This window comes from Neomonachus schauinslandi, chromosome X (assembly GCF_002201575.2).
Source record: "Neomonachus schauinslandi chromosome X, ASM220157v2, whole genome shotgun sequence".
Taxonomy (NCBI): Eukaryota; Metazoa; Chordata; class Mammalia; order Carnivora; family Phocidae; genus Neomonachus; species Neomonachus schauinslandi.
In genome coordinates, this window is record NC_058419.1 from 54,712,789 (window position 1) to 54,738,950 (window position 26,162).

Genomic DNA, 26,162 nt, shown 5'->3' on the forward strand with positions numbered 1-26,162 from the left:
ATATATATATATATATATATATATATATATATATATATATATATATATAATCTCAATTATAATATTCCATATTAAAAGCCACATGGTTGATCCTCTGATGTAGACTCCTAGGTGACCTAAACTGGGTCTAGCATCGAAGGACATGATAGACCCAGGGCAGATAAGTGATCACCTTGGCCTTGAAGGACAAAATAATGATCATCAATGCTTTCTGTCAAAAGATTATTGATCTTTTGATGAGAGAAAACCTCTCTAAAGACTTGATATACAGTGGAAGCAATTTTAGATTTCTTTCTAAGTCAACATGACTGTATATAAACTTTGTTCAAACCAAAAGCCTGATCTGTGGTCCACCATGAATGCATTGTACATTTGCTTTATGAATGAGTAGCCTAAAAGAAAACCATTTTAGCGTTGAGATATCAATCAATGCTCCTACTCCCTGCATTCCTTTATGATAAAATTCATGATTACTGCCCATATGTTAATCTATAATCTTTTGAGCTTTTACAAGATGTAAAAAAGTATATAATCTTGTGAAATCTGTTCATTCTCTGGAACACTTTCTTCCCTGTGAAGAGCCTGTTTTTTGGACAGCTGTCCTAAGTTGTGCTCAAATAAAACTCTTTCTTACTTTTAGAGATTCTAAAAGGTTTGTTCATTTTGCATGGACAATAGTTTTAAACTATATTAGAAACATTAATTTATAAACCAAATATATAACATTAAGATGCACAGAGAAGAGCAGTTTGATATACTCATTACAAATGATTATTGCATAGATATTCAATTAATATTCCTACCAGACCATATGCATTTAAAATAATTTTATTTCTTTTAAAAACTGTGTAGGCATCAGAATCCCATTACTATAGGGCGCCTGGGTGGCTCAGTTGGTTAAGCAACTGCCTTCAGCTCAGGTCATGACCCCAGGGTCCTGGGATCGAGTCCCACATCGGGCTCCCGGCTCAGCAGGAAGCCTGCTTCTCCCTCTCCCACTCCCTCTGCTTGTGTTCCTGCTCTTGCTGTCTCTGTCTCTTTCAAATAAATAAATAAAATCTTAAAAAAAAAAAAGAATCCCATTACTATAGTGTTCTATCACCTAAGACTAATTAGTGGAAAGAAACCAAATTTGAATGAACAGACTTTTCTACACAGGAAAAGAATTATAAAGTTAATGTTCTTTTCTATGGAATGATCCTTCTGCACCAAATATCAAATGATGGGAATAAGTCATTTTCTTAATACTTATGGAGAATGATATGTAAAATGCTGGTTCATTCATTTCAGCAAATATTTATTTTTTAAGATTTTATTTATTTATTTGATAGAGAGAGAGAGAGAAAGAGAGCACAAGCGGGGAAGAGAGGGAGAAGCAGTCTCCCCACTGAGCAGGGAGCCTGATGCTGGACTCCATCCTAGGACCTGGGATCATAACCCAAGCCAAAGGCACACACCTAACCAAATGAGCCACCCAGGCACCCATCAATTCAACAAATATTTATTGAAAGTCTACTTATTATACAAGGAACTATGCTGATATACCATGCACCATAAAACATGTGAACAGCCTTCAATTTCTATAGAAAGTCTTATGGTCAGATTTTCAAGAAAGAATGTTCACAGCCTAGTGTTGTCCTATATTTCTACATACAATAAAACAAATATGAACCAAAGGGAATATTTTATAATCTCAGAACTCATCTCTCTCAGAAATATATTGTATTAGCCATATATTATACTTTTGTGTGCTATAAATAAACTTGTAATCATGCATTTTTAGTCTTATAATATTGAACATATTTTCCATCAATTTTATTGCATTTCTAAAGCTTCTATTTTAAAATATGTTTTTTAACCTGTTACAACAACAAAAAAAATGTCCTTTCAAATACCTATTTTGGTGATTTAAGCACAAAAATCATCATTTTCCTAGAAAACACAAAGGTTATCAAGATCATAAAAAACTCAAATTTATTAAGTCATAGACAATATGAGCTATTTCATAGTTTTGTAAAGTCTGCTGCTGAACAAATAATTTAACTACAGAGAGAAATATTTGACCTCAGCCTTGTGAAAAAAATGTGGTGCTTCACTGATTTTATTTGGCCAAAAAAATGACTGCATAAATAATATCATGAATGTAATAAAAAGCGTTTCTAATTTTTAACAGTGTTTAAGTGCTTCAAAAACATGGTGTTCAATTGAAGGGAGGCAAGATGATGGAAGAGTAAGGGACCTCACTTCACCTGTTTTACTGAATTTAGATAGATAACTAACAAACCATTATGAACACCTATGAATTCAACTTGAGATGTAAGAAAAGAATTGCTGGAATTCTACAAATAAAAAAGTGACTATTTTTTGCAAGGTAGGAGGTGCAGAGAAGTAAATATGAGGAGATATATCAAAAGATAATTGGCTGGGGCAGGGAGCCTCCATAAGCCAGCTACCGGAAAATGATATAGCCCTGGAACACAATATCCGAATCTTTGAAATCTGCTCCAGTGAGAGACTTCTGTGCCTGAAAGGTGCTCAGGTGGTGAAGCAGGGCAGAATCCTAGGTTGGACTGTGTGGTCTCAGGATCCCTAGGGTCACAGAAAGAACAGGGGTGCCTGAGCCAGCAAAGTTCCCAAGCATTAGAGAGGAGAAACTGGTGAGGGTCAGGGAACCCAGGAGGGGGCTTTCAGCTCAGTTTGCCATAAATTGTGAATGGCAGTATGATCGGATGACAGCTCTCTTGCAGGGACCCTGCAAAGGACAGAAAAGCAATGGCCCTCCACTTTCTCCTGGGAGGGACAGTGAGTAAGCATGCAAGATTGGGCAAGAGCTTTCATGTGGGGCCCTGCAAAGGACAGAAAAGTGGCAGCCCTTTGCTTTGCCCCAGGAAGGGTGACACTGGAGCACTCACGACCGGGCAACCCCTGGCAGTGTGCAGGTACTGCAAAGGACAGAAAAGCGGTGGCCATCTACCTTTCTTCAGGAGGGGAGGTGCGGGAGCATCCATGACCCATCAACCACTCTCTGTGTGAGGGCCATGCAAAGGAGAGAAACGCAAAGACCCTCTGCCTTCCCCCTTGGGAGGATTGGTGCAGGTGTGCACCACAGGGGTCTGCAGAGTTTGGCACACACAAAAGTGAAGTCCGCTCGTCCCTGAGGGTTTGCTGGAGAGAGGGGAACAAAGTCTCTTGGCTCTTGGCTGGAGATCGGGTGCATGGCCATTTTTGTTTTCATCCTCTAGAGAGGTACAGAAGGACTGAGGGGAACAAAAGAGACATAGAGCAACCAGTAACAGATCACACTAACCCTGGCCCTTAGGCAAGGGGTGGTGCAACTCCCCCCAGGCAAATACATCAGAGAATCAGCACAGGAGGCCCCTCCCCCAGAAGACCAGCTGAAAAAATGGGAACACCAAGTGCGCAGAACACAGAGGACTGCAAAACTCCAGGGATAGGGGAAAATAATATATAGAATTCAAGATATTTTTCTCATGATTCATTTTTACTTCAGTTTAAAATTTTCCTTTTCTTTTTTTTTTTTCTTTTTTCCTTTTTGAATTAGTTTCTTAATTTATCAACTCTTTGGGGGCGCCTGGGTGGCTCAGTTGGTTAAGCGACTGCCTTCAGCTCAGGTCATGATCCTGGAGTCCCTGGATCGAGTCCCACATCGGGCTCCCTGCTCGGCAGGGAGCCTGCTTCTCCCTCTGACCTTCCCCCCTCTCATGTGCTCTCTGTCTCTCTCATTCTCTCTGTCTCAGATAAATAAATAAAATCTTTAAAAAAAAATTATCAACTCTTTGTTTTTAAGTCTGTTTTTAACTTTCATCTTTTACATTTACATTTTATAAATATATTCTTCAGTTTTGGTTTCTGTTCACTGTTTTCAATTTTATTTTTGTATGTATATAAGTTTTGCTTTTTACAACTTTGGGATTTAGTGTCCTCTAACAAACAGACCAAAATACACCCAGAACCAATTGGATTACCCTGTTTGGCCCACCTGGGAGATTATATTCTCTCTTTCCATTCCCCCCCCCTTTTTTATTTGGTTTCTGACCTCTTTGGATTTGTCTAGTGTGTATCTTGCTTGAGTTGTGGTTAATATTTTTGATTTTGTTCACTTGTTCAACCCTTATTCACTTGGCAAAATGACTAGTAGGAAGAATTTACAACAAAAGAAAGAACCACAGGTAATACTTTGTCAAAAATGGAATCAATATGGATATAAGTAAAATGTCAGAGATGGAATTCAGGATAACAATTATAAAGTTACTAGCTAGGCTTGGAAAAAAGCATAAAAGACACTAGAGAATGTCTTAGTGCAGAAATGAGATCTAATCAAGCCGAAATTAAAAATGCTCTGAGATGCAGTCTAAATTGGATGCTCTAACAGCTAGGGTAAATGGGGCAGAAGAGAGAGTCAGTGACATAGAAGACAAGTTGATAGAAAGGAAGGAAGCTTAGGAAAAGAGAGAAAAACAACTAATGGACCAAAGGGGAGGCTTTGAGAAATCAGCAGTGCCATAAAATGAAACAAAATTAGAATTATTGGAGTCACCAAGGGAGAAGAAAGAGAGAGAGGGACAGAAGGTATATTTGAGTAAATTGTACCTGAAAAGTTCCCTAATCTGGGGAAGGAACCAGGCATTCAAATCCAAGAGGTAGAGAGGACCCCTTCTAAAATCAATAAAGATAGATCAACACCCTGATATATAATAGTGAAACTTGCAAATTTAAGAGGTAAAGAGAAAATTCTGAAAGCACCTCGAGAAAAGAGCTCCTTAACTTACAATGGCAGAAACATTAGGCTGGTAACAGACCTATCCACAGAGACCTGGCAGGCCAAAAAGGGTTTGGCATGGTGTATTCAGGGTATTAATGAGAAAAACCTGAAGCCACAAATATTTTATCCAGAAAGGCTGTCATTCAGGATGGAAGGACAGATAAAGAACTTCTAGTATAGACAAAAACTGAAAGAATATGTGATCACTAAACCATCCCTTGAAAGAAATATTAAGGAGGGATCCTGTAAGTGAGGACAGAGCCCAAGAGTAACATAGACTAGAAAGAAACACAATCTACAGAAACAAGGACTTTACAGGTAATACAATGACACTAAATTCATATCTTAATAGTTACTCTGAGTGTAAATGGGCTAAATGCTTTAATCAAAGCACACAGGGTATATTGGATAAAAAAGCAAGGTCCGTCCATATGCTGTCTACAAGAGACTCATCTAAGCCCTAAAGATACCTTCACATTGAAAGTGAGGGGGTGGAGAACAATTTATCATGCTAATGGACCTCAAAAGAAAACTGGGTTAGCAATCCTTATATCAGACAAATTGATTTTAAACCAAAGACTGTAGTAAGGGATGAAGAGGGACACCATATCACACTCAAAGGGTCTACTTAACAAGAACATCTAAAAATTATAAATATTTATGCCCCTAACTTGAGAGCAGCCAATTATATTGACCAATTAATAACCAAATTAAAACAATACATTGATAATAGTACAATAATAGTAGGGTTTTTCAACACCCCACTGACAGCAATGGACAGATCATCTAAGCAGAAGATCAACAAGGAAACAAGAGTTGAATAACACACTGAACCAGATGGGCTTCACAGAAATATTCAGGACATCCCATCCTAAAGAAACAGAATACACATTCTTCTTGAGTGCACATGGAATACTCTCCAGAATAGATCACATACTGGGTCACAAATCAGGTCTCAACTGGTACCAAAAGATTGGAATTAATCCCTGCATATTTTCAGACCACAATGCTTTGAAATTTGAACTCAATCACAAGAGGAACTCTGGAAGGAACTCAAACACTTGAGGTTAAAGAGCATCCTACTAAAGAATGACTGAGTCAACCAGGAAATTAAAGAAGAATTTTTTAAAAATCCAAGGAAATAAATGAAAATGAAAACACAACTGTTCAAAACCTTTGGGATACAGCAAAGGCAGTCCTAAGAGTAAAGTAAATAGTAATACAAGCCTCTCTCAAAAACAGAAATGTCTCAAATACACAAGCTCATGTTACACCTAAAGGAGCTATAGAAAGGACAGAAAATAAAGCCCAAACCATACAGAAGAGAAACAATAAAGATTAAAGCAGAAATCAATGAAATAGAAGCTGAAAGAACAAAAGAACAGATCATTGAAACTAGAAGCTTGTTCTTTGAAAGAACTAACATGGTTGATAAACTCCTGGCCAGAATTATCAAAAAGAAAAGAGAAAGGACCCAACTTAATAAAATCTTGAATGAAAGAGGAGAGATCAGTACCAACACCAAGGAAATACAAACAATTTTAGGAACACATTATGAGCAACTATATGCCAACAAATTACACAATCTGGAAGAAATGAATGCATTCCTAGAAAAGTATAAACAACCAAACTGAAACAGGAAGTAATAGAAAACCTGAACATACCCATAACCAGAAAGGAAATTGAAACAGTAATCAAAAATCTCCTGACAATCAAGAGTCCAGAGCCAGATGGTTTCCCAAGGGAATTCTACCAAACATTTAAAGAAGAACTAATACCTATTCTTCTGATGATATTTTTAAAAAATAGAAATGGAAGGAAAACTTTCAAACTCGTTCTATGAGGCCAGCATTACCCTGATCCCAAAACCAGAAAAAGACCCCATCAAAAAGGAAAACTACAGACCAATATCCCTGAGAAACATGGATGCCAAAATTCTCACCAAGATACTAGACAAAAGGATCCAATAGTGCATTGAAAGCATTACTCACCACAACCAGGTGGGATTTATTCCTGGGCTGAAAGAGTGGTTCAATATTCACAAATCAATCAATGTGGTACATCACATTAATAAAATAAAGGACAAGAATCATATGATCCTCTGAACTGATACAGAAAAAGCATATGACAAAATACAGCATCCTTTCTTTAGACATGTCTCCAAAGGCAAGGGAAACAAAAGTAAAAATGTACTATTGGTACTTCATCAAGATAAAACAAACAAACAAACAAACAAACAAACAAAACCAAAAAACCTTCTGCACAGCAAAGGAAACAATCAATAAAACCAAAAGACAACTGACAGAATGGGAGAAGATATTTGCAAATGACATATCAGATAAAGGGCTAGTATCCAAGACCTATAAAGAACTTATCAAACTCAACACCCAAAAAAACCCAAATAATCCAGTCAAGAAATGGGCAGAAGACATGAACAGACATTTCTCCAAAGAAGACATACAAATGGCCAACAGACACATGAAAAAATGCTCAACATCACTTGGCATCAGGGAAATACAAATCAAAACCACAATGAGATACCACCTTACACCAGTCAGAATGTCTAAAATTAACAAGCCAGGAAACAACAAATATTTGTGAGGATGTGGAGAAAGGGGAACCATCTTACACTCTTGGTGGGAATACAAGCTGGCACAGCCACTCCAGAAAACAGAATGTAGTTCCTCAAAAAGTTGAAAATAGAGCTACCCTATGACCCAGGAATTGCACTAGTAAGTATTTACCCCAGCGATACAAATGCAGTGATCCCAAGGGGACCCTGCACCCCAATATTCATAGCAGCAATGTCCACAATAGCCAAACTGTGGAAAGAGCCAAGATATCCTTTGATAGGTGAATGGATAAAGAAGATGTGGTATATATATACAATGGAATATTACTCAGCCAATAGAAGGATGAATATTTACAATTTGCATTGATGTGGATGGAACTGGAGGGTATTATCCTGATGAAGTAATTCAATCAGAGAAAGACAATTATCATATAGTTTCACTCATATGTAGAATATAAGAAACTGCACAGATGCTCATAAGGTAAGGGAGGGAAAACTGAATGGGAAGTCATCAGAGAGGGAGAAAAACCATGAAAGACTCTTAACTATTGGAAACCAACTGAAGGTGGCTGGAGGGGGTGGTGGGAAAATGGGTAATTGGGCGATTGGCATTAAGAGGGCACATGGCGTGATGAGCACTGGGTGTTACATGCAACTGATAAAGTGTTGAACACTACATCTGAGAGTAATGATGTACTATATGTTGGCTATTTGAACTTAGAAAACAAAAACAACATGATTTTCCTTAGTACTGTTTTGTAGTACTCACTTTTTTCATCCTTTTCCTTTAATTCTTTTACTACAGCCTATCCATTCCATGTAAAACAAAGATACTTGTTATTTGTTTAGAGAAGTTAACTTTTAAAATTTTTATTGAAATATAATTGTGCAATATAACAGTTTCAAATGTACAAAATAGTAATTGAACAAGTTGATATGTTATGCTATGCTCACCACAAGTGCAGCTACCATTAATCAGTCACCATACAATACTTTTACATTATCACTGACTACATTTGCCATACTGTACCTTTTATCCCCATGACTTATTCATTCCATAAATGGAAACCTGCATCTCCATCTCTCCTCCATCCATTTTGCCTATTTCCCAAACCCTTTTTCCTGTAGCAACGAGTTTATCCTTTGTATTTATGGGTCTGTTTCTGCTTTTTGTTTGTTTATTCATTTGTTTTGATTTTTAGATTCCACATATAAGGAAATCATATAGTATTCATCTTTCTCTGTGTGGCTTATTTCACTTATTTCATTTAGAGGGTATAATCTCCTCTAAGGCCATCCATGTTGTTCTAAATGGCAAGATCTCATCCTTTTTTATGGCTACATAATAGTCCATAGTGTGTGTGTGTGTGTGTGTGTGTGTGCCACTTCCTTTTTTTCAGATTTTACTTTATTTGACAGAGAGGGTTGGAGAGAGAGCGAGAGAGCACAAGCAGGGGGAGTGGGAGAAGGAGAAGCTGACTCCCTGGTGAGCAGGGAGCCTAATGTGGTGCTTGATCCAAGACCCTGGGATTAAGATCTGAGCCCAAAGGCAGACACTTAACCAACTGAGCCACTCATGCCCCTATACCACTTTTTTAATCCATTTTTTTTATATCAATAAACACTTGGGCTGCTTCCATATTTTGGCTTTTGTAAATACTACAATAAATATAGGGGTGCATATATTTTTTCAAATTAGTGTTTTTGTTTTCTTTGGGTAAATAGCCAGTAATGGATTTACTGGATAAAATGGTATTTCTATTTTTAATAATTTAAAGAATCTCCATATTGTTTTTGATAGTGGGAGTACCAATTTATATTACAACTAATAGGGCACAAATGTTGTTTTCTTCACATCCTGACCAACACTTGTTATTTCTTATCTTTTTAATTGTAGTCATTCTGACAGATTTAATGTGATATCTCATTGTGGTTTTGATTTCCATTTCCCTAATGGTTAGTGAAGTTGAACATCTTTTCATGCATCTCTTGGCCACCTGTATGTCTTCTTTGGAAAAATGTCTATTTAGGTCCTCTGACATCTTTTAGTTGGATTGTTTGTTGTTTTGGTGTTGACTTGTATAAATTATTTATTTGGGATAGTAACCCCTTATCAGACATTTGCAACTATCTTCTACCATTTAGTAGGTCATCTTTTTGTTTTGTTGATGCAAAAGTTTATTATATTATTATTATTGTTATTGTTATTATTTTGTTGTAGTCTCAATAGTTTATTTTTGCTTTGTTTCCTTTGCCTTAGGAGACATGTTCAGAAAAAGTGGCAGATAATGTCAAAGAAATTACTACTTATGTTTTCTTTTAGGAGTCTTAAGGTTTCAGGCCTCACATTTAGGTCTTTAATCCATTTTGAGTTTATATTTGATTATGGTGTAAGAAAGTGGTCCAGGTTCATTCTTTCATATGTAGTTATCCAGTTTTCCCAGAGCCATATTTTGAAGAGACTGTTTTCCCCATTGTATATTCTTGCCTCCTCTGTTAAAGATTAATTGACCATATAAGTATGGGTTTACTTCTGGACTCTCCATTCTGTTCTATTGATCTATGTATCTTTTTTGAGCTAGTACTGTTTTGATCATTACAGATTTGTAGTATATCTTGAAATCTGGTATTGTGATATCTCCAGTTCTGTTCTTTTTCAAGATTGTTTTGACTATTTGGGGTTCCCTGGTTCCATTCAAGTTTTAACATTATTTGTTCTAGTTATTTCAAAAATACTGTTGATATTTTAATAAGGATTACATTGAATTTGTAGATCATTTTGTGTAGTATGGACATTTTATCATTATTAATTTTTCCAATCTATGAGCATGGAATACCTTTCCATTTGTTTCTGTTGTCTTCAATTGTGTTATCAATATTTTATAGTTTTCAGAGTACTGGTCTTTCACCTTCTTGGTTAATTCCTAGGTATTTTACTCCTTTTGGTGCAATTGAAAATGGAGGGTTTTTTTCTTAATTTCTTTTTCTGCTACTTTTTTATTAGTATATGGATATGCAACTGATTTTTGGGTATTAATTTTGTATCCTCCAACATTACTGAATTCATTTATCTCTTCTATTAGTTTTTTTTTGGCAGAGTGTTTAGAGTTTCCTGTGTAGAGTATTATGTCATCTGCACATAGCAACAGATTAACTTCTTCCCTTCCAATTCAGACACTTTTCATTTATTTTTCTTCTCTGATTGCTTTGGCTAGGACTTCCAGTACTATGTTGAATAAAAGTGGTGAGAGTGCATATCCTTGTCTTGTTCCTTATCTTAAAGGATAAGGTCTCAGTTTTTCACCATTGAATATGATGTTAGCTGTGGGTTTTTCATATATGCCTTTATTATGTTGAGGTATGTTCCCTCTAAACCCACTTTGTTGTGAGTTTCTATCATGAACAGTTGCTGAATTTTGTCAAATGCTATTTATGCATCTATTGAGATGTTCATATGATTTTTATCTTTTATTTTTTGATATGGTGTATTAATGTTGATCAACTTGCAAATATTGAGGTATCCTTGCATCCTCAGAATATATCCCTTTAGATCATGGTGAATGATCCTTTTAATAAATTGTTGAATTCAGTTTCCTAATAATTTATTGAGGATTTTTGCATCTATGTTAATCATGGTTATTGGCCTTTGGTTTTCTTTATTTGTGGTATCTTTTTCTGGTTTTAGTATTGGGGTAATGTTGGCTCATAGAATACATTTGGAAACTTTTCTTCCTCTTCTATTTTTGGAATTGTTTGAAGAGAATAGGTACTAACTCTTCTTTAAATGTTTGGTAGAATTCACCCATGAATCCATCTGGTCCTGGACTTTAGTTTGTTGGGGTTCTTTTGTTTACTGATTCAATTTCATTACTAGTATTTTGTGCAGATTTTCTATTTCTTCCTGTGTCAGTTTTGGAAGATTGAATGTTTCTAGGAATTTTTTCATTACTATTAGGTTGTACAGTTTTCTGGAATAAATTTTTTATAGTAGTCTGTTGTATTTTTGTATTTCTGTTTATATTTGAATCTTTGTATTCCTGTGGTGTCAGTTATTTACTTCTGTTTAGTTTCTAATTTTATTTATTTGTACTTTTTCTTGATGAGTCTTTCTAAAGGTTTATCAATTTTATTATCTTTTCAAATAACCAGTTTTTGGTTTATTTATCTTTCTTATTATTTTGTCTCCATTTCATTTATTTCTGCTCTGATCTTTAATATTTCCTTCTTTCTACTAACCTTGAGCTTTGTCCTTTTCCTATTTCTTTAGGTTTAAGGCCTGCATCACTGTAATTTTTCCTCTTAGAACTGCTTCCACTGCATCCCAAGTGTTTTGGAACATTGTGTTTTTATTTTTATTTGTCTCTGTGTAATTTTTTAAAATTTTTTTCTTTGATCGTTTTGTTGATGCATTGGTTGTTAAGTATTGTGTTTTTTAGCCTCCATGTGTTTGTGTTTTTTACAGTATTTTTTCTTGTGATTGATTTTTAGTTTCATACTTTTATGGTCATAAAATATTGGTTTCAGTATTTTAAAATTTATTGAGGCTTGTTAGGTGGCCTAATGTGTGATCTGTTCTGGAGAATGTTCCATGTGTACATGAAAAGAATGTGTAGTCTGTTGTTTTTGGATGGACTGCTCTGTATATATCTGTTAAGTTCATCAGGTATAATGTGTTGTTCAATGACACAGTTTCCTGATTGATTTTCTGCCTGGAGGTTCTATTCATTGACATTAATTGGATGTTAATGTCCCCTACTATTACTGTATTACTATCAATTCCTCATTTTATGTCTGTTAATATTTATTTATGAATTTAGGCACTCCAATGTTGAGTGCATAGATATTTATAATTGTTATATCCTCCTTTTATCATTAGGTAATGTCCTTCTTTGTCTCTTGTTAGAGTGTTTGTTTTAAAGTCTATTTTGTCTGATATAAGTATTGCTACATTCACTTTTTAAATTATTATTTATTTATTTATTTATTTATTTATTTATTTACTTCTATGTACATTCTTTAGGTCTGAAATGAATTTCTTTTTTTTAAAGAGATTATTTATTTATTTGAGAGAGAGAGAATGAGAGACAGAGAGCATGAGAGGGAGGAGGGTCAGAGGGAGAAGCAGACTCCCTGCCGAGCAGGGAGCCCGATGCGGGACTCCATCCTGGGACTCCAGGATCATGACCTGAGCCGAAAGCAGCCGCTTAACCAACTGAGCCACCCAGGCGCCCCCTGAAATGAATTTCTTATAGACAACATATAGATGGGTCTTTTTTTTTTTAAATACATTCTGTCACTGTATGTCTTTTGATTGCAGCATTTAGACCATTAACATTTAAAGTAATTATTGATATGTATGTATTTATCAACATTTTGTTAATTATTTTGTGGTTGTTTTGTAGTTTTTATCTGTTCCTTTCATATTCTCTTGTTCTAGACTTTCTGTATTCTTATGCTTTATTTTTTTCTTTTTTTTGGTGTATTTATTATAGGTTTTTGGTTTGTGGTTGACATAAGGTTCATACATAGGACCCTAATTATATAAAAGTCTATTTTACTTTGGTGGTAACTTAAGTTTGAAAATATGCTAAAATTCAGTAAAAGCATTTGTTTGGATTTCCACATCATAAACTTTAGGACTGTTGCTTTTCGATTAGATAACATAATACAGAGAGAGTATTAAAAAAAAAAAAAAACAGTGAATAGAAAATTAGCAGGTACATTAAACTGATGGTTCTCAAATGTCATATAGCTCTGTTCAGTGGAAATATTACATCAGTATCACTTGGTGAACTTTTTAAACAATATAGACCCCTGAGCCACAACCCCAGAAATTCTGCTTCAGTAGGCTTATTGTAAAGCCCAGCAATCTTTTTTAAAAATAGTCCTTAGGTGATTCTGATACACTATATTGTTTCAAATATCACTGGTCTCAATTGAACTTGTAAAGTTCTGGATGATAATTAATTCATGATTGAGTTCTATGATAAAGTACAGTTCAACAATGTTTATTGAGCATCTTTTATATACTAAGCACTGGGATACCTAGGCAAACGAGAGAGGTGGAATTTCAGCTCTCAAAGAGCTTGCATTCTAGAGTGAGTGGGGGTTAGACACACAAATAAACAGATAAATAAACAAGAAAATTTCAATAGTGACTAGTTTTATGAAAAAAATGGAACAAGGTGACAAAGGATAGAAAATGAATGGACAGATGGGAATTTCTTAATTGATGAAGGGATCATAAGGACCTGAAGTACTAGTAACATAGCTATTGATTAAATATAAAGACCCAGTATTGGGTTTAATTTCTGTAGTGAAGATGGAGAGACTGACTTCATTTTTGTTGTGTGAAAACAATCATAATCTGTATAGAAATAGATTGGAGAAATGCCTGTAGGTATTGTAAAAAATTGGACTCAATAAAGAATCTTCAATATACCTGATAATTTTAATACATACTTGGCTAAGAGCCCAGGGTATTAAGTCATAAAAATACTTTTGGCTTAAAAATTGTAAAGGAAAGTCCTTAAAGAATCTGAATATGTATTCATATTCATGTATATAACATGGTAAGCTAACAACCTCAAGGGATTGGATGATTTGAGCAATTACATGGAGGTCATTTAATATTGTCTAAGTACTGAAAAATGATTCTATGCAACAACATCATTAAAATATAGTTAATGTAAACTGTTCTTTATGACAACAGATAGAGAACAGATTAATCTGATTCTTCAAGCCTAATTCACACACACACGCATGCACACACACACAAAAACACCCTTATTATAAGTATGGTTAATGTTTAATTTCCCAGTTGTAACAAATGTATGTTTATCCAGTTCAGCAAATGCAACCGAATTTTTTAAATATATTAAAACAAATCCTTATTAAAATATAATTTTGATTATTCTAAATAATAACCTAAGCCAAAATGATTCTAGAAGTATTATTTTATTGTATAGGCTTTTAAGAACTACTAATGTCCATGTATACTGAAAGTATATATAATTGGTCCATGAATAATTCTAGGTTATAGAATCCAAGGCTAACAAGAGTTCATATCATGCTTTAAAAAATCAAATGCTGTTTTTAATCATTTCCATATAAAATAAAACAGTGAAGACTAATATATGAAACAGGAGAATTGGCTTTCCATTAGATGTTCAAACTTTAACCAACTGAGTCACCCAGGCGCCCCTAGATGTTCAAACTTTAAAAAGCCCTACAAAATTAGTTGACCACAATCACCTTATGGATCAGTAAAGTGTACTATGGTTGACAAAATATGCTAATACAGTCTGGATACTCTACCAGAAGTTTCCTGATACTTATTGGGACAAGTATGGGTGATAACAGCCCTATTGGACCTCTATATTGGCCAGATTAGGTTTTCAGTTTTAAGACTAATTATAGTTACTATCCTGTAAGTGAATGATATTGAAATTAGATTATATCTATAAGAGAATATCTAAGATAGTCATGAGTTTGGCAAAACAGGTGATATGAGGAAGAGTTGTAGAATGTAAGGCACATATGATAAGTTATATAATTTCAAAGAAGAGATTATTGTGGGCTGGAGTGGTCAGGAAAAGCTTTAGGTAAAAGGTAAAATCTAATCTTGGATTAAGAATAGAATTCAAAAAAGTAGTGTACTGGGGAGAGGTAAATATATAGAATTAGCAAAAATTGGATTTCACTTCTATTAAACTGAATTTGAAGGGCTGAAAAGCAAATACAATAGCTGAGTCAGCATAAGTTACTGAAAACATTTGCTCTAGTCAATTCTGATATGAAAATATTTCATCTTAGACAAAGACCATGGGTTAAATGGAGCATTAAAATGTTGGTATGAAAATTTTGGAAACAATGTCTGAACATAGAAACATTCATTAATAAAGCTGAAAGGAAATCTATGTGGTAATGATAAACATGAGAGTCTACCCTTTATGTGAGATTTCTATAATTCTATGATATTGCTAACTGGAATCTTTTGTTTTCATAGACACAGTGACAACTGGGAGCTAACCTTATGATGACATTGGTGATCACCCTCACATTTTACCCATTATGGCAAAAAAGAGAGATTATGTGGTGTTCTTTGCTGCAGTTTTAGAGATTTGAAATAAGAAGTGAAAACAAATAAAATGCTTTATGTGTACCTGTATTTTAAATCAATAAATAATAAAGGAAAAAGGAAAAAAAAAACCTATGGATACAAGGTAAGAGAGCCTTAAAATGAACCATCTTATGATGAATGTAGCCTCATTTACTTTAAAGAAAATATTATAATATTTTAAATAAACTATAATTGATTATTTATGATAATTCTATTCCGTTATAAAATTTTCTTAGATGCTTTTCTAAAGTAACCTAAAACTTTAGTTTTTGTGGCATGGTTTTCATCTGTCATGAAATCATGAGTTGCAATAGTTTTATAGAGTCCTTTACTACTTAAAGCAAAATATTGAACAGCTGAATGGTGATAACACTGGCTACTTCTTAAGACATAATATTTTCTATGTGAATTTGCTAAGAAATATATATATATATCCTAAGAAATTTATATTTCAGCAAAATAACAAAGCTAGTTCATGAGAAAACAATGATAACAGGCCTTTATATATTGTACTGATTGGACCCTCATGAGAAATCAAAAGCTTTTTAAATGTCATCTTTTTAATTATGGAACTTAACACTTTTGAAATACTTCTATAAAGTTACACACAAGGGACTTTCAGCAATAAATAAGATGTACTGCATTAGATTATAATAGACAGGTAGGTGCATCCTAAAACATTAAGGATATATTAAAACATTAAATATATTTAGCATTCCTTTTTTCAGCTTTCTTGAGGTATAACTGACAAAATTGTAAAATTTTTGAAGTCCACATCATGATGATTTGATATATGTATACATTGTGAAAGGATTACCCCCATCTAATTCACACATCTATCACTTCACATATATATTAATTATTTATTTATTTTTTGATGATGGCATTTAAGTTCTATATTCTTAGCAAATTTCAACTATATAATATGGTGTTATCAACTATAGTTACTGTGTTAAATTAGATCCTTATACCCTATTCATCTTAAAGCTGAATATTTGGGGCGCCTGGGTGGCTCAGTTGGTTAAGCGACTGCCTTCAGCTCAGGTCATGATCCCACAGTCCTGGGATCGAGTCCCGCATCGGGCTCCCTGCTCAGCGGGAGCCTGCTTCTCCCTCTCCCACTCCCCCTGCTTGTGTTCCCTCTCTCGCTGTGTCTCTCTCTGTCAAATAAATAAATAAAATCTTTAAAAAAAAAAAAAAAAGCTGAATATTTGTACCCTTTTACCAACCTTTTCCAATTTCCCCCATGGCCCAGTCTCTGTTGAGCACTTTTCTACTCTCTGTCTCTACTTTTTTTTGGAAATACTGTGCTCAATATCTCTAGCTATTTTCAGATAAGGGAATCATGCCTTCATTCTCGTTATGACTGCCTTCCTCCTTATAGCTTATATCTCCATATTTTCCTTTTTTTGCACCTTTTTTTCCAACTATATTGAGATATAATTGACATACAACATTGTGTAACTTTTCATGTATTTATTTATTTTTCAAAAGATTTTATTTATTTATTTTAAGGATAGAGAGAGGGAAGGGCAGAGGGAGAGGGAGAGAATCTCAAGCAGACCCTGGCTGAGTGCAGAGCCTGATGGGGGGCTTGATCCCACAACCCTGAGACCATGATCTGAGCTGAAATCTGTCTGTTGCTTAACCAACTGAGCCACCCAGGCACCCCTAACATCGTGTGACTTTAAAGTGTTTAATATGATGATCAATGCACTTATATACTTCAAAATGATTACTATAATAGGGTTAGTTAACACCTTCATTACCTCACATAACTATCATTTATTTTTTTGTGTGATGAGAACATTTAAGATCTACTCTGTTAGCAACATTAAAGTATATAATACTTAATTGTTAGTTATAGTCACCGTGCTGTATATTAGATCTCCAGAACTTATTCATCTTAGAACTGGAAATTTGCACATTTTGACTAACATCTCCCCATTTTCCCCACCTCCCAACCTCTGGCAAAAAGCAATCTATTCATCTACTGTCATTTTCTATGACTTTGTTTTTTTTTTTTTTTTTAGAGTTTTAGATTCCACATTTAAGTGAGCATACAGTATTTGTGTTCCTCTGTCTTATTTATTTCACTTAACATAATGGACTTAAGGTTCATCAATGTCACAAATGGTAGTTTTACTACTTTTCAATGGCTGGATAATATTCCATTGTGTGTGTATGTGTGTATACACATATAAATTTTTAGACAGTGTATAAAACCATATATGTATATATGTGCAAACACATTGCATTTTCTTTATCTACTTATCTGGTGACAAACACTTAGCCTATTTCCATGCCTTGACTATTGTGACTAATGCTACAGTGAACATAAGAGTACAGATATCACTTCAAGATACTGATTTTATTTTTTAAAGATAGATACCCAAAAGTGGGATTGCTAGATCATATAGTTCTATTTTTAATTATTTGAGGCAGCTCCAAACTGATTTCCATAACATCTGCATGATTTTACATTCCCACTAACAATGCACAAATGTTGCCCTTTCTCAACATTCTCACCAACACTTGACATCTCTTCTGTTTCTTATAATAGCCATTCTAATATGTGCGAAGTGATAGCTCAATGTGATTTTGATTTGCAATTCCCTGATGATTGGTGATGTTGAGAATCTTTTCATGTACATGTGGGCCATTTGTGTGTCTGGGAAAAAGTCAACTCAAGTATTCTGCCCATTTTAAAAATCAGATGATTATTATTATTGTTATTATTTTTTTCCATTGAGCTGTATAAGTTCATATTTTTTCAAGTTTTTATTTAAATTCCAGTTAACATACAGTATAATATTAGTTTCAGGTGAAGAATTTAGTGATTCATCACTTATATACAACACCCAGTTCTCATCATGAGTGCCTCCTTAATACCCATCACCTATTTAACACATTCCCCTGGGCCCACCTCCCCTCCAGTAACATACAGTTTGTTCTCTAGAGTTAAGAGTTTGTTTCCTGATTTGCCACTCTTTTTTCCCACTATGTTATTCTGTTTTGTTTCTTCAATTTCACATATATGTGAAATCATATGGTATTTGTCTTCCTCTGACTTATTTCACTTAGCGTAATACTGTCTAGCTCCATCCACTTTATTGCAAATGACAAGATTTCATATTTTTTGGCTAATATTCCATTATATATATATCAATTAAATTAATTAATTAGCATCCATTATATATATGACACTTCTTTATCCATTCATCAGTCAATGGATGTTTGGGCTCTTTCCATAATTTGGCAATTGTTGATAATGATGCTATAATCATCAGGGTGCATGTGTCATTTTTAATCAGTGTTTTTGTATCTTTAGGGTAAATACCTAGTAGTGCAATTGCTGGATCATAGGGTAGTTCTATTTTTAACTTTTTGAGGAACCTCCATACTGTTTTCCAGAGTGTCTACACCAGTTCACATTCCCAACAACAGTGTAAGAGGGTTCCCCTTTCTCTGCATCCTCACCAACACCTGTTGTTTCCTATGTTGTTAATTTTAGCCATTCTGACAGGTGTGAGGTGATATCTCCTTGTAGTTTTCATTTCTATTTCCATAATTATGAGTGATGTTGAGCATCTTCTTATGTATTTGTTACCAATCTGTATGTCTTCTTCGGAAAAATATCTATTCATGTCTTCTGCCCATTTCTTTTTTTTTTTTTTTAAGATTTTATTTATTTATTTGACAGAGAGAGACACAGTGAGAGAGGGAACACAAGCAGGGGGAATGGGAGAGGGAGAAGCCAGCTTCCCGCAGAGCAGGGAGCCCGATGCGGGGCTCTATCCCAGGACCCTGGGATCATGACCTGAGCCGAAGGCAGACGCTTAACGGCTGAGCCACCCAGGTGCCCCATCTTCAGCCCATTTCTTAACTGGATTATTTGTTTTTGGGGTGTTCAGCTTGATAAGTTCTTTATAGATTTTGGATACTAATCCTTTATCAGTTTTCATTTGCAAATATCTTCTCCCATTCTGAAGGTTGCCTTTTAGTTTTGTTGATTATTTCTTTTGCTGTGCAGAAGATTTTATCCTGATGAAGTCCCAAAAGTTCATTTTTGCTTTTGTTTCCCTTGCCTCAGAAGACATAACTAGAAAGAAGTTGCTATAGCCGATGTCAAGGAGATTGCTCCCTGTGTCCTCTTCTAGAATTTTGATGGATTTCTGTCTCAAATTTGGGTCTTTCATCCATTTTGAATTAATTTTTCTGTATGGTGCAAGAAATTTGTCCAGTTTTATTCTTTTGCATATTACTGTCCAGTTTTCCCAACACCATTTCTTGAAGAGACTGTCTTTTTCCATTGGATATTCTTTCCTGCTTTGTCAGAGATTAGTTGACCATATGGTTGTGCGTCCATTTCCGGGGTTTTCTATTCTGTTCCACTGACTATATGTCTGTTTTTGTGCCAGTACCATACTGTCTTGATCACTACAGCTTTGTAATATAACTTTAAGTCCAGAATTGTGATGCCTCCAGTTTTGTTTTTTTTCCTTTTCAAGGTTGCTTTGGCTACTTGGGGTTTTTTGTGGTTCCATACAAATTTTAGGAGTGTTTGTTCTAACTCTTTGAAAAATGCTGTGGTACTTTGATACAAATTGAATTAAATGTGTAGATTGCTTTGGGTAGTATAGACAATTTAACAATAGTTTTTCTTCCAATCTATAAGCATGGAATGTTTTTCCATTTCTTTGTGTCATCTTCAGTTTCTTCCATCAGTGTTTTATAGTTTTCAAAGTATAAATCTTTTACCTTTGGTTAGGTTTATTCTTTTTTTTAAGATTTTATTTATTTATTTGAGGGAGAGAGACAGCAAGAGAGGGAAGTGGAGTAGGGGGAGTGGAGAAGGAGAAGCAGGCTTTCTGTGGAACAGGGAGCCTGGTGCGGGGCTTGATCCCAGGACCCTGGGATTATGACCTGAGCCAAAGGCAGAGGCTTAATGACTGAGCAGCCCAGGCACCCCTTGGTTAGGTTTATTCTTAGGTATCTTATTATTTTTGGTGCAATTGTAAATGGGATTGATTTCTTGATTTCTCTTTCTGTTGCTTCATTATTGGTGTATAGAAATGCAACCAATTTCTATAGGTTGATTTTGTATCCTGCAATTTTACTGCATTTGTGTATCAGTTCTAGCAATCTTTTGGTGGAGTCTTTTGGGTTTTCTACATAGAGAATCATGTCATCTGGGGAGAGTGAGAGTTTGACTTCTTCTTTGCTGATTTGGGTGCCTTTAATTTATTTTCGTTGTCTAACTGCTGAGGCTAGGACTTCCACTACTATGTTGAACAATGGTGATGAGAGCGGACACCCCTGTCATGTTCCTGACCTTAGGGGAAAAACTCAGTTTTTCCTCATTGAGTATGTAGTTAACTGTGGGTTTTTCTTTCTTTTTTTTTTTTTAAGATTTTATTTATTCACTTGACACACAGAGATACAGAGAGAGAGAGAGACAGAGAGAGGGAGAGAGCATGAGCAGGGAGAGAGGAAGAGGGAGAGGGAGAAACAGGTTCCCTGCTGAGCCAGGAGCCAGATGTGGGGCTCGATCCCACGACCCTGCAATCATGACCTGAGCCGAAGGCAGGCACTTAACCATCTGAGCCACCCAGGCATCCCAACTGTGGGTTTTTCATACACGGCCTTTATTATGTTGAGATATGTTCCCTCTATCCCTACTCTGTTGAGGGTTTTTATTAAGAATGGATGCTGTACCTTGTCAAATGATTCTTCTGCATCTATTGAAAAGATTATATGGTTCTAATACATTTTTTTATTAATGTGGTGTATCTCATTGAGTGATTTGCAAATATTGAATCACACTTGCAGTGCAGGAATAAATCCCACTTCATCGTGATGAATGATTCTTTTAATGTACTGTTGGATTTGGTTTGCTAGTATTTTGTTGAGAAATTTTGCATCCACATTCATCGGGGATATTGTACTGTAGCCTACCTTTTCAGTGGAGTCTTTGTCTGGTTTTTGTATCAGGGTAATGCTTACCTCATAGAATGAATTTGGAAGTTTTCCTGCCATTTCTTTTTTCTTTTTTTTTTTAATAGTTTGAGAATAATAGGTATTATATCTTTAAATGTTTGGTAGAATTTCCCTGGGAAAACATCTGGCCCTGTACTTTTGTTCTTTGGGAGATTTTTGATTACTGATTCAATTTCTTTGCTGGTTATCAGCCTGTTCAAGTTTCCTATTTCTTCCAGTTTCTGTTTTGGTAGTTCATATGTTTTTAGGAATTTATCCTTTTCTTCCAGGTGCTCAATTTTGTGCCATATAATTTTTCATACTACTCTCTCATAACTATTTTTATTATTGTGGTGTTGGTTTTTAATTCTCCTTTCTCATTTGTAATTTTATTTGTTTGTGTCTTTCCTCTTTTCTTTTTGATAAGTGTGGCTAGGTGTTTATCAATTATATTATTATTTTTTTAATGTAACATCTGCTGGTTTCATTGACCATTTATTTTTAGTTGCTATATTTATTTCTGCTCTAATCTTTATTATTTCCTTCTTTTGTTGTCTTTAAGCTTTGCTTATTGTTCTTTACCTGCTCCTTTAGGTGTAAGGTTAGGTTGTTTATTTGAGATTTTTCTTGCTTCTTAAGGTAGCCCTCTATTGCTAATACTTTACCTTTATGAACACTTTGGCTGCATCCTAAAGGTTTTGGAACTTCATGTTTTCATTTTCAATTTTTTCCATTTTTTAATTTCTTCTTTGATTTCCTGGGTGACCCATTCATTGTTTAGTAGCATGATGTTTATCCTCCATGTATTTATAGTCTTTCCAATTTTTTTCTTGTGGTTGACTTCAAGTTTCATAGCACTATGGTAAGAAAATATGCATAGGATGATGTCAATCTTTTGGTACTTCTTGAGTCCTGATTTGTGACCTCATATGTGATCTATTCTGGAGAATGTCCCATGTGCACTTGAAAAGAATGTGTATTCTGCTGCCTTAGGATGAAATGTACTGAATATATCCATTAAGCCCATCTGGTCCATGGTGTCATTCAAAGCCATTGTTTCCTTGCTGTTTTTTGCTTAGATGATCAGTTCATTGATGTAAGTGGGGTGTTAAATTCCCCTACTCTTATTGTATTATTATCAATGAGGTCCTTTATGTTCCTTATTAATTGCTTTACATATTTGGTTGCTCCCAAGTTGGGGGCATAAATATTTACAGTTGTTAGATCTTCTTGTTTTTCCCCTTTATTATGATATGGTTCCCTTCTTCATGTCTTGTTACAGTCTTTGGTTTGAAATCTAGTTTGTCAGAAGTAAGTATTGCTACTCAGGCTTTCTTTTGACTTCCATTTGCATGATAGATGGTTCTCTGCTCCCTCACTTTCAATCTGCAGATGACTTAGATCTAAAACGCATATCTTACAGGCAACATATAGATGGGTCTTATTTTTTAAACCAATATGACAGCATATGTCTTTTGATTGGAATGTTTAGTCCATTTTCATTTAGAGTACTTATTTATGGATATGTATTTATTGCCGTTTTATTACTTGTTTTGTCACTGTTTCTGGAGATTTTCTCTGTTCCTTTCTAGTCTTTGTCACTTTTGGTCTTTCCCACTGAAAGCATCCCCTTTGATATTTCTTGCTGTTCACTCATCATGAGCTCCTTTAGTTTTTGTTTGTTTGGAAAACTCTGTCTCTCTTTCTATTCTGAATGATGGCCTTGCTGGATCGAGTATTCTTGGCTGCATAGTTTTCTCAATAAGCACTTTGAATATATCATGTGAATCCTTTCTTGCTTGTCAAGTTTCTGTGGCAATATCTGCTGCTAGACTTATGGGTCTTCCCATGTAAGTTAGGGGCTTCTTTTACCTTGTTGCTCTTAAGATTTTTACTTTATCAGTATTTTGTGTAATTTTATCTACAATATCTCTCCATTTTGGCCTGCTTCTGTTGATTTTAATGGGAGTTCTCTGTGCCTCCTGAATTTGGATGTGTGGTTCCTTCCCCAGATTAAGGAAGTTTTCAGCTATAATTTCCTCAAATAAGCCTTCTTCTCCCTTTTCTGTCTTTTCTTCTGGGACTCCTATGAGACAAATGTTATTATGTTTGATGGGGTCACGGAGTTCCCTAAGTCTATTCTCATGATCCATAATTCTTCTCTCTTTTGTTCAGCTTCATTATTTTCCATTAGTCTATCTTCTATATCACTCTGCTTCTTCTTCTGCTTATTCTTAAATGTGCTTATTCCTCTGCTTCTTCCATCCTTATGGTCATTACATCCAGTCTTTTTAAAATCTAAATTATTGCATTTTTCATTTCTGACTGATTGTTTTTTAACTCTTTACCACTTTGGTAAGGATCTCTGTAATGTCTTCAACGTTTTTCTCAAGCCCAGTGAGTATCATTATGATTTTGTTTTAAATTTCCCATCAGGCATATTGCTTATATCTGTTTCAATTAGATCTCTGGCTGTGACCTTTTATTGTTCTTTCTTTGGGGATGAATTATTCCATCTGGCATTTTGTCTAGGTCTCTGTCTTCTTCTGTGTGGTAGAAAATCTTGTCATGGTTCCTGCTCCTTTGAGTAATGTCTTTGTGAAGGAGAAGTCATATAGTATCCAGGGCTGGTGCTTCAGGGAGTGTCTCTGATGTGTGCTGCATGCACTCTGTAGCTATGTGGGTTTTTTTTAATTTAATTTAATTTTATTATGTTATGTTAGTCACTATACAATACACCATTAGTTTTTTTTTTTAATATTTCTAAGATTTAAAAAGTGTTTAAAGTTTGTAATTCCTAGTAGGAAAACATTATCTGAATGAATACCCTAATGGCAAGCCACTATAGAATGTTTCAGTTGCATGTGGGGCAGAGGAGTAGGGATTCTCTTCACAACACCCCAGCTTTCTTCATGAGAAGGTCAGAGGTACACTGTTTGTATTATTGTGACATCCATTAGGTGATCGTTGCTTTTCCTTCAGCAAGGGCTTTATTTGTCAGAAGGGCATTATGCTTCACCTCCAAATTTGGCTGACAATTTACTGATGAGATTCATAACCTTTGGATTGCTCTGATATTTTGACATATTCGCTGGGTTCTGGGCCACATCCTGGAAGGCCACCATAACTTCTGGATCTTGCATGGCTGCGAGAACCTCTGGATCACTAAGAATTTCATTGAGCCCAGGCATTCCTGCCATTCCAGTTATCCCCCCTGCCATTCCAGGCATTCCTTCAGGAAAATTACCAGGCATTCCCCCAGGAAAGCCACCTTGAAAAGAGCCATACTGAGCTCCTGATTGTTGTCTGGCTTCTTCCTCCCTTTGGGCTCTCTCATGTTCTTCCCGAGCCTTCTTAACCCTTTCTATTCTTTCTTTGATCTCTCACTCTTCACATTTTCGCTCATACTTTCTCCGATGTTCAGCAATTTTCTGGGCCCTTGGTTGAACTTCTTTCAGCATTGCAGTAACATCTTCATCATAATCCAGTTTACAAGCAAGGGCAAGATCATGTGCTGCTTCTTCCCAATGGCCCAGAAGTCTGTGTGCTTTCCCTCGCCACTTTATAAGGCTGAGTTCAATCAGGATTTATTTCAATAGCTCTGTCACAGTCTCGAACAGCAGCATTTGACTTCTGTAATTTGATGAAGACACTGGCTCTCTTGGCATACAGAATGGCCAAGCAAAGATTCAGTTTGATGGCATCTGTGAACAAGTCAATGGCTTTCTGTAGTTCACCATCATTTAGGGCATCAATGGCAGCCACTTATTTATCATTTGCCTGATCCATCATTTCCTTGGTTATCTCTACATTTTCATCTCCCATTTCTTGAGGGGCATCAGTATCTGGTTCAATCACACCTTCATTGTCAATTTCTAGATCACTTTCCTCACTTGATGGTTCATCTGTCTTTATGTTTTCCTCTGCCTTCTTATTATCTGTTTTTTCTTCCTTGATATTGTCTTCTGATTTAGTGTTATGAGTGGCAGGTGGTATTTTATCCTTCATGCTCTCCACCCACTCCTGCAGGAAGCGCATTTCCTCGGTGTGCAGAACACTTGGATCCTGCTTACACATTTTCAGGAAGGCCCGACGTTCGCTCACTTTGCAGGGGTCCATGGTCCAGAGGCGTTGGCAGGTGGCAGGCGGCAGGCGCGGCTGAGGTTGCGGCCGATTCCAGGCGCAGGTAGTAGCTCAGCGTGATTGTGTGGAAGGGACAATACATCATTAGTTTTTGATGTAGTGATTCGTGATTCATTGTTTTCACATAACACCCACTGCCATTGCTATGTTTTGACTGCTCTATCCCTCAAGTCAGTTATCTCCAAGACTCTCTTTGCCTGCATTTGGCAGTGTTTGAAACTTGGCCAGAGTGTGGCAAGTTTTAACTAGGTGTGTTCTGGTTTGCTTCTAAAGTGAGACCTGCTACTACTTCCACTAAAACTGAAGTCTTTTGGAACTCTATGTTTAGTAGATGTGGTGCTTGCAGGAGTTTGTGGTGATCTTCTGGGGTAGAGGTCTGCTGCACTGGTCTTCATGCCCACTTGCCTGAGAAAAGCAGTACTGGCATAGTGCAAAGGGGTGGGACTTAGTGTAACCAGTTTAGGCAGCCAGTGGTGGAGCATTGCTGTTTACTAAAGTTAGTTTATGCTGAAAGGCAGGTGAGGAAATGGTACCACTCATCTCCTATATCTCTGGGGAGAGAT

At 35.6% G+C, this 26,162-nt stretch overlaps 1 protein-coding gene and 1 pseudogene across 1 annotated transcript in view; both read right to left on the minus strand.

The window, feature by feature from the left end:
- KLHL4 (kelch like family member 4) overlaps positions 1 to 26,162 on the minus strand; it is a 172,601-nt gene that overhangs the window by 102,592 nt on the left and 43,847 nt on the right.
- On the minus strand, positions 24,465 to 25,575 carry LOC110582395 (annotated as a pseudogene).